This window comes from Rousettus aegyptiacus, unplaced genomic scaffold (assembly GCF_014176215.1).
Source record: "Rousettus aegyptiacus isolate mRouAeg1 unplaced genomic scaffold, mRouAeg1.p scaffold_m13_p_4, whole genome shotgun sequence".
NCBI classification, from domain to species: domain Eukaryota; kingdom Metazoa; phylum Chordata; class Mammalia; order Chiroptera; family Pteropodidae; genus Rousettus; species Rousettus aegyptiacus.
Window position 1 is genome coordinate 84705151 of NW_023416307.1, and position 16246 is coordinate 84721396.

The 16246-nt window shown below is 38.5% G+C and overlaps 1 long non-coding RNA gene across 1 annotated transcript; it reads right to left on the reverse strand.

Moving 5' to 3' along the window:
- Positions 1-4518: 4518 nt before the first annotated feature.
- LOC118601699 lies at positions 4519-6735 on the reverse strand. Its single transcript, XR_004950530.1, has 2 exons — positions 6633-6735; positions 4519-5692 (listed from the first exon to the last, which is right to left on the reverse strand). It is a non-coding gene; the product is annotated as an uncharacterized LOC118601699 (long non-coding RNA).
- Between the last annotated feature and the right edge of the window lie 9511 nt (positions 6736-16246).

The window sequence follows — 16246 nt, forward strand, 5'->3', positions numbered from 1 at the left end:
GGCAAGTAAGATTCAACTGCACATACCACAATAACAGAGAAAGAACAACTTTTTTTTTTTAATGCTTATTACTCCATTATAAACAGAAATATGTGCAGGTATACCCAGGACTTTTTAATAATTAATTTAACCAGTCTTTTTGTTTGTTTTTCTTGAATTCTTCAACTCTGAGAAATAATTGTACATGTTTTTAATATCTGGAAATTGTATTATATAATATTGAGTTAGGAATTTAGATGAATGTGAATGTGGACATATTTAAAAAACAGCGTATCACTATATAAATGAGCTTTCTTACTAGTGCAGCCTCCTGTACTATCTCTGCTCTTCTATGTATATTTTTATCATAAAAATAGGACTATTTTGCTTCTATTGCACTAAAATAAACATTGCATATTTTAAATAAAATTGGTTTTATATTTTTGTTCGGTAGCTCATGGGTGCCATTACGCCAGCAGGAAGGTGGCTCAATACTTAAGATGGCCTACGGCTCATGACCAAAGTTACAGCAGAGACTTCCCCAGCGGCAAGATCAGCCAAACAGAGAAATCTTCGCCCTGTAACCTTACCGACATCCTGGGCCAAAACCTTTAAAAACCACGCCTATACTCCAAGCACGCGTGACTTCTCTGGCCCCTTTCCTCAGGACCAGTGAACCTCGCCCACAGACCCTAATAAAGCCTGTTTTATACTTCGCTTTGGCTCAATCTCACCCTCATTTTCGTCTCCTCTGGCCGATCGATTTTCTTGTATTTATTGATATTTGAGTTCAAGAGAGTAAATATGTTAGTGAAATAGACTAGATATTTATTCAATGAGCTAAAGATGGGAGAAAATGAAAATGTGTGAAGATTCAGTACTAATATAGGTTTTTCATGGTAAAAATTGATCTTATACATCACAGAAAAAGTAAAACTTGATATGACTAAGAACTGAGGATGTAGAAAAAGACAGAATTACCTGGAAACATAAAAATTTATCATGGAACTTTGTCAGGGCACCAAACATTTTACTCAAAGTAAAAGAGGAACAAAATAGAAAATTATAGGGAATAAAATACTTTTTACAGAGGTAGAGACTGTGATCTAAGTATCACTAGCTTAGTGTGTGTGTGTGTGTGTGTATGTGTGTGTGTGTATGCTATTAATATGGCTTTCTATGTAAAAAAAGAGAGTATAATTGTCATCACTGGGGTGATGTGAAATTCCTAGCGGCATAGAGGAGGTGGACAGTGGTGTTGTGTGTTGTTTCTCGGGTTTTCCCCATCAATACAGCAAAGAATTACAGTTAGAGAGATTTTGAAAAATGTATTTATTGAAAATACATTTTAGAAGGAGACGGGTCACACTAGGGAAGACTGCAGCCCTGTGGAATTTAGGAGGTGAAGAGATAGGATAGTAAGTCCCAAAGTAAGGGCAGGTTTCCAGCCAGGAACACTGTAACAATGCAGAAATGGGAATGTCTGTTTATATTTGGGCCGTAATGGGAGGTCCTTGATGACCCATATATGAGGTCACCTTGACTAACAGTTGGCTGCTCAAAATGCTTTGCCTGCTGCACATGTGCTTACCCAGAATTCAATCTCTTATAATTAGATTCATGAACTTCTAGGCATAGTCATGATATTATAATGATGGTATAATGAGGCCGAAGTTATGAGCAGTACTTTCTGCGTATGCATTTGTAGCTGGTTTAGCCAGCAGCTTTTATTGCCTTTCTGCTCTAGGATTTGGGATAATTTATAAGCCTAAAAAGGGAGATATTTCTGGGAGATGCTTAAGGAAGTTCTTCAAGGGAAGTTTTTATGGTTACAGAGCTGGGCCTTGCTCCTGTCATTCATGCCTGACTAACTACATAATCTGTATACCTAGATTAACAATGATGCACATTTTGTTTTATTTCATTCTAAAACTTTTTTAGCTTAAATGTTTAAAAACATCATAACATGTTATTTCATCAACAAATATTTTAATATATATGTCTAAAAACATAAGGATATTTATTTTATAATGACAATATTAACTCTGTATTTAAATGTATGTAATAGCCACACAAATATACTGATTTGTCAATTTGTTCAAATGGGGTTAGTTTCTGCTGGATTTTTGTTTTGTTTTGTTTTTTTGTTTTTTTGTCTCCTCCATGCAACAAGCATAATTCATGACCTTTCACTTTTAGCTCTCCCCTCTCTCCTGGGCAAGGCAAGAAGCATAGTGCAGAGGTGCCTACATGGAGAATCTCAAGTGGACTCTAGAGGCAATTACTCTGCCCACTGACTTTCTCCTCTTCAGTCTCTATCCTTTGAGAGTTTTATTAAATTTGAGACACAAGAAAAGTGCTTATTTGTTTGTTTTAAAGTTAATTTTATGCCAACTACAAATCTTTATTTGTAGACTTTTGCACCTTAGAACACTCTTAGTCTCAAAACAAATCCCCTTTGCTCAGTTCCAAACTCACTCTTGAAATAAAAGGTGTTTTGTGTTTCACCTTGTATTTTTGCAAAAACCTATCTGAAGCTAGTAAGTTCAGAGTGTCAGAGCTACTTTAGCTACAGAAACAAATAGTACAAGACCCCTTCTAGTTTGCTTTAATCTCTCATGTTTGTATTTGAAATAATCTAGACAAGAAAGGAGAACTACCGAAGAACTGGATATTGACTTTGAAATTTTAGAGGTAGAGAAAATTTCTTTTTTAAAAAATAAATTAAAAGTAATTAATTTCTTTTCTTTTTGTAGTATTACTAAGATCTAACCCTCATATACTGGTGATAAACAGAATTGATTACAAATGGACAATTTCTTATGACAGGCATACTATGTCACATGAGCATTTGTTAATTTATCTGCAATGTAAACCACATTAGTTGACTTATGGTTATTTAAAAGAAAGGTCAGTTAATAACTGGGAACGTGGAATGCAATTAAGAAGTCTTTATTGTTTCGTTTCAAGCTGAGAACAGTTTTGAATGTTGATAAGACAACATTTATTAAAACAACATCTATCAAAGTTAGGTAATTAACTCAGAATAAAACATACAAAATATCTTTACTATAAGCAGAAGTCTGTGGAAAATCAGGTAGCAATTAGAAGAATTGAGCGTCACAATTATGATGCATATTATCATGAGCCCAGTTTTTTATTGACCCAAAGTTAAAGAATTATCCTCCATGAATGGAATGCATTACATCTGACCAGTATTAGCTCTTCTTTTCATAGGCACCAGGAACCAAGTAACCTTTTCTGTAGCCAATGAGTTGAAGTTTTCCACAATGTTCACAAATAAAAAATATAAAGAAACTATTGCTTTTCTATAAAAGCTTGGCATAGATCTTACTTTTAAAGGCCAAATCTCCATATTCCCTGAGGATGAATTCAAACTAAGTTTTTGTAGTATGTTTTACAAATTGCTGTTCTACTTTAAACTCTCTCCTGAGAAGAATGCATACCAGAATGTAGACCAGACCCATTTTCTTTAACTCAGCATGTTAACTATAATAAAGACTTTGCTCTCCACTCTGCATTTGCATAAGTCACTCAATTTGAATCACTTCCGAATCTTTAAGTTTCTTAAAAAACTGTATTAAAATCAATAGGGTGCTTGTTAAAAATGCAAATTCCAGGGGGTCTTTTGCAGACCTACTGAAACGGAGTCTTTGGGTACAGGACAACCACTGTGTTTTTGTCAAGCAGCGGTTCTTTTATTCATAAACATTTGAAAAACACTGCCCTGTAAATTTTTAGAACTGTAGGAGCATCCAAAGCAAGCTATTTGAACCATAGATTTTTATATGGATGACTGAATGGGGTAAAATGAATCCCTTGCTTTTATTTTCAGTGACTTCTTCAAACAGAAGTCAGGTACTATCTTAATATTTGCTAATCTCTCTCTTTCAATAGGTCATTCACTAAATAGCTAGTGAGTACCTCCAGCATGCTTCTAGATGATGAAGATAACAATCAACATAATGCACAAAAATCCCTGTCCCCCTGGAGCCTTTAATTTTGGTGGTGAAAATAAATACAGTGAATGAGTAAATATATAGAGTATGTCAGCACAGTGAGTAAGTAAATTCAGAGAGTATGTTAGATAATGTTGGGGAGGAAAATTTTTCCTGCTACTCTTTTAAGTTCTTTGGCTGGTTTAATAATCAAATGGACATAAGACAGGTTAACAGAAGAAGAACAAATTTAATTTTTACATATGGGAACCCCATTTAAATGTGAGACCCAAGGCAGTCAAGCAATTGGAGGTTTATGTAATATCCTGAGCTAAATAAGGGAGTTGGGGTCTGGGGACGCAAAAGGGAAGAAAGCCATTCGCAGGAAGGCAGAAGAGATGTTTTGGAAACAAAGGTTGCTCTGTTATGCAGATGAGTTTCTTAGGTCAAAAGTGTCTTTGGTAATAACTCTCTTTCTGGTACAGGCCTCCTTTTCAATATAAATTCAGACAGTTGAAGGGAAAGTAAAGAGCTTTTCCTGAATATGCTGGGTTTTGATTGTCTTTATCTTAAATAATTCTTATGTCAAAGAGAACAAATAAAACTTGTTTATGCTTTACATCATTGCAACCTGAAATATTCCCAAAGTACAGAGACAAGCTGGCTCCACACTACCACAGAAAGTTTTGTCAATGTGGCAGGGACACTTAATACTTATTAAGGTAGCTCCTGCGGATCTGTGTCCTTGCATAAGATCTTAGATTCTCAACAAAGAATTTACAGTGATGTACACTGAAGACCATCAAGCCAGATCTGGGAAGACTGTAGTGCCCTTTAAATATGTAGCACTTGGAGGATGCTCCCATGTGCTGAAAATGGTCAGTAGCTGTTTCACTGATTGAGAGTAATCTATGCGCTCAAAATTGAAGTGCTGTGAGTGAGAAGGTATCTATTGTCAAATCCCAGAGATACTGCTCCCACCAGAGAAAAAATAATTTCCCCTGAACCACATATCTTTTCATTTCTTACAGAAAATCCAACTCCATTATAATCTAATGGGACCACCATCATATGTGGTCAGTCTTTGACTGAAACATTGTTATGTGGTGCATTACTGTATGTTTAAGTGAGGATGGAAATGATCCACTTTAGATAGGGGAAAAAAAAAAACCTGACTGAGAGTAAAAGAGAGCAAATTGTACTTGCAATGCCTTTCAGAAGACAAACAGGATAGATATAATTTATTGTACAATTATAAGGGTTTGCCTTAGCTTATAGCATATGTAGTGTCCAAATGAGACAGGAATAACGGCAGAGTTTTCTGGCGCAAAGTCTGATTGTTGAGTGAATGTTGTGGTAGTTAATCTGTAGCAATTTTCTTCTGATTGCTTCTGCTTTCTCAATGAAGATGAAAACAAAGTGTCAACTTGACTGGCCATGGGGTTTTCAGAAATTAATTAAACATTACTTCTTCATATGCCTGTGAAGATGTTTCTAGAAGAGACTAACACTTGAATTGGTAGAATGAGTAGAACATATTACACTCCTTTATGTGGGTGGGCCTCATCTAATTCATTGAAGGGTTGAATAAAATAAAAATCTGCATAAGAAAGAATCTTTCTCTCTGCCTCTCTTCAAGCTGAGCCATCAGTCTTCTGCCTTCAGACTTGAACTCAAACCAGGACTGGGGTGAAAATATGATCAGCTTTTCTGGGTCTTCAGCTTCCCAACTTCAGATTTTGAGACTTCTCTGCCTGCATAATTGTGTAAACCAATTTCTTATAATAAATATGCACACATAAATGTCATTGGTTCTGTTTCTATGGAAAATTCAGACTAATATACAGTGTTGATTTGGAAGAGTCAGGATTATTGGAGCCTTGAGAGAAGAAGATCTGAAATAATTAGCTGGCAGAGAAGGTGAGAAAATGGAAAAGAAACAAGTTCTATGTTTTCCTGGAAATACTGGAATTCAGATGCTATATATTTAAACTAACAGTATTCTGCACAATTTGTATATATTTAGATTTTGTGTTTGTTTTACATTTCTCTACTATGTTCACCAGCATGGGTTCAGGCATGTAATGCATGGAATAGTTGAATTTAACTAGGGCTATGGTGTAGCCACACAAGTGCTCAAAAACAAGATAGGGAAAAGGAGATTGCAAGCATATCCAAAGGAGTAATTGCAATGGTTGTCCATTTAATTAAAGCTGGTAAAGCGAAGACAAGCTAGAGATGAAGATGATAAAATGTTAGTGGTACTAAGACTGAGGTCCTGGTAGGGTAAAAAAAGGATGGAGGTGGTAGTTTGATATGAAATGATGAGTTGAAAAGTTTGAGTGTGTTATAGAATAATTACAGTTATTAGTAATGACAGATTCAAAGAAATTACCACATGATTGTGATTTGAGTGGCTAAGACAGGATAGAGAAGACTAGAGGCAAAGCATCAAGGAACTGAGAGTTCAGGATATTGAAAGGACCGTTCCATGAATTTGAATTCATTAAGAATTAGGAGAAGGGTAACAATGGAATGAATGGCAATGGGCCAAGGATCTACAACTTTCAAAGTATAAAGCTGAATTATGAATGTTCATGCAGTAAATCATACAACAAAGTGGGATGCTGAACGGTACAATTTAATGACATGACATTTAAATACTGGGACTGTAAAGGGTTGTAAAAAGCATACCTTACCAATCCTGTGCCTAGAGGTACAAAGGGCATTGACAAAAAGTAGCCACCATTTGAGAGGACTACAAAAGAATCAGTGTCCTCAGTGGGAATAATATTGTCCCTAGAACATGAAGGAAAAGAGATGGTTTGGAGAAACATTTGAATTTAGAGAAGATTTTACTGAGATTTGATATTGAGTTTCAGTCCATTGAGAAAATTTTAGTAACTAGGAAGAAGTGGGAGATGGACTCAGAAAAAGAGATGAACAGAATCATATGTGGATTAGAATCCAGTGAATTAGAGTTGTCCTGGGAGACTTGGTCTATATGTGGTGACTGTCACAGACACAGATGAGGGCTGAGTGAGATGAGCTATGGTCTCTGGCAGGGGATGATGGAGAGGCTGTGAGTAAGAGAAAAAGGGGTACAGGCATGTCTGATCAGTAGCACAAGGGACCCGGGGCTCCTACTCATCTCCTCTGATGGAAGCATGGAGTTTTGCCAAGTACTGGTCTTAGTCAAAATTCTTTAAAAACAAAAAAAAGGGTTTGCTCAGGCATAATAGTCTTCTTTTGTCAGTTGCTGAATAGTGAGCTGCCAGAATACTATATTAAAACAAATAAACAAATAAATAAGTCGAATAAAAACTCCTTCCTGATATAGTTTTAGCATTATATCTTAAATCCATACTGTGCAAATAGGCCACATAGGCCTACATTACATTGACATTCACACTTCAATTTTTCTAAACATACTACTGTGATTTGTAGACTGAATTAACATGTTTATAGTATCCCCATGGAAATTGGCCCGAGACAAGTAATGTATATGTATATGAACTTGTGCCAAGGTAACTAAGTGAGAGGCTTACTATTTACATTAGTATGAGCAAATTTAGGTTGTCTAAATTTCAACTCACACAAGGTTTGTTTAATGCAGAATATTACATTTGAAAAATCATAACAGGTTATTATTCTTCACTTGAACATGAATGTCTAATTACACTTTATGAATAATTAATAGTGAACAAAAGAAGGCTAAAATTAAATTGCTATGTACACTAAGCTATGTAGAAATTTAGGCAATATTAAACATACAATGAAATTCAGGACATTTTATTAGATTATACAACTGAGAAGCATTCTTTACAACCCTCTGTTAAAAAGATGTTTTCTATGAATCACCATAAATACTCAAGTAGTATACCAAAAATGCTATAGAAAGACTCCCCAAAAGTTCTAAAAATAAGAAACATTCCAGGCAAAAGTTTTTAAGTATAGGTGTTTTCCTTGGCTTCAGATCAAGACAAACTGTTCACAAAAAGGGCAGTTCCTCCTGTGTGTCATGTGAACTGAATGTGCTTTGTTCAATTCATTAAAAAAGTATTGTTTTTCTTGGAAAACAAAGCATACAACTTTTTTTGAGTTCCCCTCAACAAGTAGGAGGCAAAAATTATGTTTTGGTTTTCAGACAAATAAAATGTCAGACAAAGAAAATTAGAATTTTTGCCACATAGGTATTATTGTTGCTATGAGAGAGTTGATGGGGGCAGGTATTTAAAAATAGAAACTAAGATTGTACTGTAGAGCTCTATTAGCATTTTTAATTTCACCATTTATTTAAAAAATGTAATATTTAAAAAAACAACTACATGTAAAATTAACGTCTCATTTATTTCTATTTGAAAAATTGGTTTTATTTGTAGCAGTAATATTAATCATATCAGTTGTCTGGCAGCCAGTGCTTTCAGTTAAAATTTTAATTGACAAATTTTTAAAAAATTACAAATTAGAGGAAATCAATATGAATTCAAATACCTTTTCTCATTATTTCCTTTATTGTTTCTTTTATTTAACAATTATTTATTGGTCTTTATGTCCCGAGCAATGTGCTATACATTGAGAAAGCAACAGTAGAGACTATCATTAATTTTTATGATTCTTTGATTTCAAATTACAGAAAGGCATCTTGAATGTATTTTGGTAAAGGAAGAACTTATTTTGTGATGAAATTCAAGAAAGGGTTAAACAACTAAAGGAGAACATGCAGGGCGGCAGCCGAGACTATGGAATTGGGACTCGGGAATAATCCTTTTTCTTCTTTCTTTTCTTCATAAATTGGTTTTATTCTCTGTCACTGCAAATCTACTTTTATTTCAAATGGCAGTAAAAAGCCCACTTGATGTTGACTCTACAAATATAAAGTTCTAAAATCTGGAGATAGATTAATTGGTTCAACCTGTGCCTGGTTCCCATTCCTAAATGAATAAACTGTCTAGAATGGTGGAATCGAGTGAGAATTTTAAAATCTCTGTAGTAACCATGTTTTGGTGAGTTGAGAGGAGCTGTGGTTGCTTAGGGAAATAGTCATGACATGGAAGAACCATACATGCTATGATTCAGCATTTCAATTATGAACAGCTTTCTGATAATATTTCAAATCTAACTGGTTGTATTTACTATTTCACTCCCAATACATATACAAATGATTAAATAGGATAGTACTTTCTCTTTCAATATGTAAAATTTCTTTTATTTAGTTTATTCTAAATAAATATCTATCTTATTAGATAAACACACAGATATATGGAAATATATATGTTAAGATAGATATCTAAAGATATAAGTATAATAATAGAGCTTATTTGCTGATAATGAATTTAAGATATAATGGTAAACTATAGCAGGGAAGTTTTTGTTCTGTTGATTTATTGGCCATTTTTAAAAATATAACTCTTTGTAGGCTGCCATTCAGCAACTGAAAAATTAACATACATACATATGTATGTATACCTATATGTATGTGTATATGTCTGTCTTTCCTTTTTATCATCTATCTATCTGTTGATCCATCTATCATCTATCTATATACCTACTTAATAGATTTCTACACAACTTGTTAGCTGGATTGGAGATTGAGTACTGGATTTTGAAGGATGTAGGTTTTCATTATAGAAAATCAGATTGTTTGGGAATGTACAACATGCCCCAAAGCCAAATGCATTGAGCACCTAGATAGGAGCACTCTTGGTCACCCACATCACTGGCATTTTGCCTTCACTCTGCTTGGAGGTAGCTAGAAATTTGGGATAAGTATCATTCTTTTTATCTTTACTTAATTCTTTTCTTAAACTTAGTGACTCAGGATTGACTTTGTGCTTTAATCTCTATATTGTGACGTACAATTCAGGGAGAAAATGACTTTGGGTGGAAAGTGGAACAAGTAAAAATCATAAGGTTTTCTGGGTATCTGGATGATTATTCTTTATTATTCAGTGTCCAAAGTATTCTATTGTATTAAAAATATAGTTGCAGAAAGTTATTGTTAACTTTAAATAACTTTAGTTCATAACTTCGGAATATTGAATTCAGGTTCAAGTTAAAGGTTTCTCCTCAGAAGCCTTTGCCACATATGTACTGAGAATTTTATATGAGAATAATGAAGAAGAGCTATAAATTAAACCAGATGTCCATGTAGCTTCTGTCTTCTTTCAAGTGGTTATTTCCTAGGTCCTTTTATCACTGAACAATCAAATAAAATATTTGGATTTAACATAGAAGTCAGGGTTGAGCTACTAAAAGAAGAATCTGAAGTAACACAAATTAAAAACACATCACATCAAAATCTTTGCTTTAGGCAAACAAAAAAATAAATGCTAAAAATGCAAAGTACTCTGATTTTTTGATTCTCCCATATTGAGCTTTTACATTTCATAAGTATTATTTTCTTAAGATTTCAGATATTTCAAAGAATTCCCTCATTCTGAAAAGAGTTGTAGCCGTTAAACTAATAACATTTGCATAGTATTTTATGTATATTATTTTATATAAATTGGTGGGTGAAGAAGACAGTTTGAATTTAGTATTAAGAGCCCATTCTTTTTAAAATATGACTTAAAGATCTAGATAGGAATATATAAAATGGGAATTGAAAAATAATTATAAATTTATTTGAAATTAGATAAGTCAAATCATCATAAAATATAGAGATCACATTTTTTGAACCAAGAATTGCTGTATTATTCCATCAAAGTAACTTTATTTTTTTTTTGATTTGTGGTTTTATTTATGGAAAAAGGCTTTACATAAACAAATATCATTTTAAGTTTTCATTTAAGTAACAATATCTATTAAAAATTGTACTTATCTAAAGGACTCTTTAAGAAACTTTTAAGAGGTAGAAACACATCTTCCCTGAACCCAGATAAGCTTTAGGCATTCAAATAACCTTAGAGAAAGTATATTGTCTTAGCAGTAGAAGTGAACCCAAAGAAAACCAGGCCTTTATAAGATTGGGAGAAAGAGGTGAGGGTAGGTAGAAAAAGTCTTAAGATGAAATAAGAGAATGGTTACCTTATCAGAGGCCAAAGGAAAAAAAAAATCCCAATATAGAAAATACTAATTTTTCAAAAAAGAGTGAACATTCCTACACTCCTACATATATACACATAACTGATATATGCTTCTTGGTTTATGATCATGACTTTTATATGATTAAGAATTTGGTACTTTCTTATAATGTTCTTAAATCTATCTTCATTCCTAATTCTATATTTACAATACATTCACTTTGAGGAATAAGATGAAAGTATAAAACTTTCATGGATATCCCCTGGGACTCAATTTCTCGAAACTATCATATTTTGAGAAATTCTGCCAACCCATGAACAGTAGAAAAGAATTCAAAATACCTTTAAAATAGAAAGTCCCTTCCTGTAAAACCTCAATGGGCTCAGAAGCAAGGTTTAATATGAACATAGACTTACTTAACACCTTTTATAACTCCACTAGTTGCTTCTCTATGATTCAGAATTTCCCCAAAATTGTTCTTTGTAATTAGTGGGTATATTGTGGAACTATGAGATTTTTTGTTTGTTTGTTTTTGTTTTTGTTTTCAGCTTGCAACTTTCACCAGGAATTAATGGATTCTCACATTTCAATGATATACCCTTGTGGCTTACAGAGGCTAGGCAGACCTCCTAGGGGCTCCACCTCTTGATATTCATTCCCTTTTAGTTTTCTTCCTTTGTGTGTGAATATGGGTCCCAGGTCTGGCCATGATCCAGGCTAGCAGCTAGGGACAGGACTCTGGATTTAGAATGTTACATTAATGTAGTAGGGCATCTGCATCTAACTTATGTAAGTATGATTCAGCTTATTGTATCACGCATGTGTGGCAGGATGCCACTGTTGTTCTCTGACATGTAAAAAGTCCATGTGGTTCCCTAGCAGAGAAGTGCGCTCGGGCAATAAAGTTGGTGCCTGCCGTGTCATCCTCATGTTGACTCCTCATGCATTCTTTCAACTGGGCATCTCACCACCGAAACCTTCCCTTCTTGATCAGCATGGTACTGACAAGTGGAGTAGCTGGCAGGATGAGTTGTATGGCCCACAGCACTCTAGATGGTCGCTGGGTGGGGGAGACACAGGTGGAGGACATGTGTCCCTCTGCCTCCCAGTGGTATCCCATGGCCGTGTATCTGGCTACGCGGACACCCGGGAGGATTGGGATGGAGTGAAACCACATCAAGAGGACATCCAAAAACCCTGAAGATACTGGAGCGGAATGTCGCGACTGCTCACCAGGAGGCAGCAGTTTGGGTGGCCTGGATGTTTCTGGCGGTACTGTGGCAGGCCAGCCTGGAGGTTCAGGACCTGGCTCAGCAGGTGTGACAACTGTAACATCAGGAAGAAGTGCTGGAAATGTGGCTAGCAGCAACAGAATGCATGCTGAAGGGCCCTGATAGGTTACTGCCATTGTCTTGGTCTGGGAGTCCGCTGGCTAGGCGTGGCTGGTAATAGGGCAGCAGGTTGAAGTGAAACAACCGTTGGCCCTTGGGAGGCAAACTGGAGACGTCCCCAGGACAAAAAGCAAACCACCTTGAACAATACACACCAGCAGATCTCTGGGACCTGACGAAACAAGTATGGCAGCAAACTAGGGAGATGGTTCCAGGGTGGTTGCTGTAGCTGTGGGATCATGGAGCCGAAGGGACTGAATTATCTCTGGAAGAGATGGCTCAGCTGGCCTCCATAACAGTGATACCGTCCCTGAGGCAGTGCCTCTAGAACGTGGCACAAACGGCATGGAATGCAAGCAATTAATCCCTGATTAATTGGCTCACGTCTGCTGCACAGTGTGGGCCGACCCTCGGGAGCTGCCAGAGACAGCAAACATATGGAACACATACTTATTCCTGGTCCAGATAATTCGGAAAATGGGCATGAGACCGATGATGTTTTGCGCCCAGTATACTAGCCCCATGAGGAGGTATTAACAACCTGAATGAAGGACTTGATCTAGACCTCTGGCCCAGCTGCTACTTTTGGCACCATGGCAGCACTTCTAGCCCCTTATGTGGATAGGTGGATCTTCGAGGTGATGTCCGCCATGGCTAGGTTGGGGAATGTGGAAGCGAAACGCAAGGAGCGTTCCACTGAAGTGTACACTGTGTAGCCAGCCATACTCTCAAACCCGCCAGTGCACAGATAGAGGAGGTGTGGCCAAAAGGGGGAGGGTCGGAGCAGTGCCCAGGCCCTTGGCTGTGAAAGTGAGCTGCAGGCAAATGCAATTAGATATCCTTGCAGCAGGGGTCGCTGCAGAAATGACTGAGCAGCAACCTAATGAAGTGCTGCTGACCCTATGGAATCAGCTGTGCACTGACCAGAAATTAACTCTTATTCCCGGGAAAGCTACAACTTGTGAGATGCAGCTAGCCAATTGTCTCCCTGATTAGGGATTGGGCAGGGACACCTGACTGGCGGGGGAACCAGTTGACCTGAGGTTGCGTGTAGAACTGACTATACATTGGTTCCCCTGCAAAGTGCAAAGGGTATTAGTCCTCATGGACATAGGTGCTGACAGCACCCTGCTTTATGGGAATCCGGACGAGTTTCCCAGGCCCACTGCAAGTATAGAAGGATATGGGGGTCAAATCATTTGTATGCGGCAGGTCTCTGTGACATTGGCTATTGCCGGATTGCCTTCTTGGACATACCAAATGTATATATTCCCCATACAGGAGTACATGTTGGAGTTCAATGTTTTGCAAGGCTTGACTGTAAATACCACTGCTGGTAAATTTTGCCTTCATATTTGGGTGGTGAAAACTATTATCCGTGGACATCCACACCATGCCAAATTGGTGCTGCCCCAGGCTACCCAAGTAGTGAACACAAAACTGTATCACCTGCTGGGTGGCCATAAGGAAATAGGACACACCATTCTGAAGCTGGAAGAAGCCAGTGTCATTTGTCCTACTCATAGCCTGTACAACTCCCCTGTGTGACCAATGTAGAAGCCTGATGGCTCATGGCACATGATGGTTGACTATAAGGAGCTGAATAATGTTAGCCACCCCAGCATGCCGCTGTACTAAATGTCATGGACATTATGGACCGATTATCATAAGAACTTGGATGATACCATTTTGTGGCACTTGGCAAACTCCTTTTTCTCTATTGCCATAGCCCCAAAAAGTCAAGAACAGTTTTCCTTCACCTAGGAAGGATGACAATGGACATTCCTCATCCTTCCCCAGGGCTATCTACATAGCCCTACACTGTGCCATGGTTTCCTTCCTGGCTCAAGATTTAGCCATGTGGAGATGACCACCTGCATTTGTATCATTATATTGATAATATAATGCTAATCTCTGATTCTCTTACAGAACTCGAAGCGGCAGCAACCAGCCTGTGAGAAGCTCTCACTGACTGGGTTTGGGCAGTCAAGGACAAGGTCTAGGGACCTGGGTTCTCTGTAAAATTCTTGGGAATTGTCTGGTCAGGTAAGACAAAAGTAATGCTGGAGGTGGTAATGGATAAGATAGAGACATATCCCTGACCAAAAACTGTGAAGCAGCTCCAAACCTATTTGGGACTGCTGGGGTTTTACAGTGTTCATTTCTCATTTTACCTCCTTAATGAGACCCCTGCACCGTCTAGTGAGCTAGGGTACTCTGGGATTGGACCCCTGAGATAGAAGAGGCCTTTAAGGCTATAAAGCAAGCTGTAGCACAAGCCCAAACACTACACGTAGTAGATCCAGCCCTCCCGTCCCTGCTTACAGTGCATGGTTCCCCAAAGGTGCTGATAGGCTTCTGGTCCTAGTTATGGAAAAGTGCAGAAGTGCAGTATTCTCTGATAGAGAAGCAACTGGTTGCCATATATGCAGCCCTCTGGCCATGAGGCCGTCACCGGTCCTAATCCTGTAACCGTGTAGTCCATGTACCCTGTGCAGTCCACCTGGTCTTGGGTGAAGACACCCCATAAGGGAATTGCACAAACCCCTACATTGACCAAGTGGGGGGTGTACCTGGAGCAGCGGATGCTGTTCTCTGTGAACCCTCTCTCAGGTCCATTGCACTCCCTGTTGGGATCAATGCAGTTTCAAGTAGAGCTCCTTGCACAGCCTGCTGAGATGGGAGATGTATCGTCTCTATATAGAAGGTTGGACTCTCATCCCTGAGGATGCCTGTTACACAGACGGCTCATGGCATAGGTAGCCCCTGACATGGGCTGCTGTAACATTATAGCCATCTACAGAAACCTTCTGGTATGGACTGGTGCTGGGCAATCCAGCCAATGGGTGGAGCTTTGTACTGCATGGCTGGTCCTCATGAATAAAACTGGCCCAGTGCACATCTGCACTGACAGTTGGGCTGTGTATTGAGGTCTAACTCTGTGGCTGCCCTGATGGGCTGCCCAGGAGTGGATGATAGGCTACCACCCGCTATGGGGCTAGGGGTTGTGATAAGACCGGTGGAAGTGGGCTCTTCAGCAGGGGGCCACTATATACCATGTCCTCAGCCATTAGCCATTACAGGCCCTGGGCAATGATGTAGCTGATGCTCTGGCACAAGTCCACTCCATCTGTTTATCTCCAGTTCCAGCAGACATTGGCCCCTGGCTCCACCAAAATCTTGGGCATGTAGAGGCTCATACCGTGGAACTGGTAGCAAAGAGATGGGGGCTCTAGTTGATTTGGGCACAAACATAAGTTACAGAGTCACAATGTCCCTGGTATGCTGAGCAGCACCCAGAGAGATGCCAAGTAAAGAGTACCCTGGGGGTGTTCCCCTGCGGGGCTAAGCCACTCCAGGAATGGCAAGTGGACTACATAGGGCCTTTGCCCACAGACCGGGGATGCCGCTATGTGTTCACAGGTCTGGACATGCCGCTGGTCTAGGGTTTGCATAGCTGGTGGTAGCTGCTGATTGATGACATACTATGACTGCTTTGAAGCACCTCGCAGCTGCATATGGCTGGCCCTTATTTATCTCCAGTGATAGAGGCACTTATTTTACTGGACAGGAGGTGCAGACCTGGGCCCGCACCAGTGATGTGTGGTGGCAGTTACATGTTCCTTATCATCCATGGACAGCTAGAATGATAGAACAGTTCAACGGCTTGCTGAAGGATAAACTGCGTGCCTTGGGCCTGGGCTGGCACCATTGGTATACTCAACTCACACAGGCTATACACCTTGTGAATGAGCAGCCCTGGTGAACAGGGTTGTCTCCCCTTGACAGGGTGGTAGTAGGCTTACCACGGACTATCAAAGTATGCCCAGGCACCACTGCTAAACAGCTCTTGCTCTGGGCCTACCAGTAAGTTTTGCTCTTGCTGGCCCC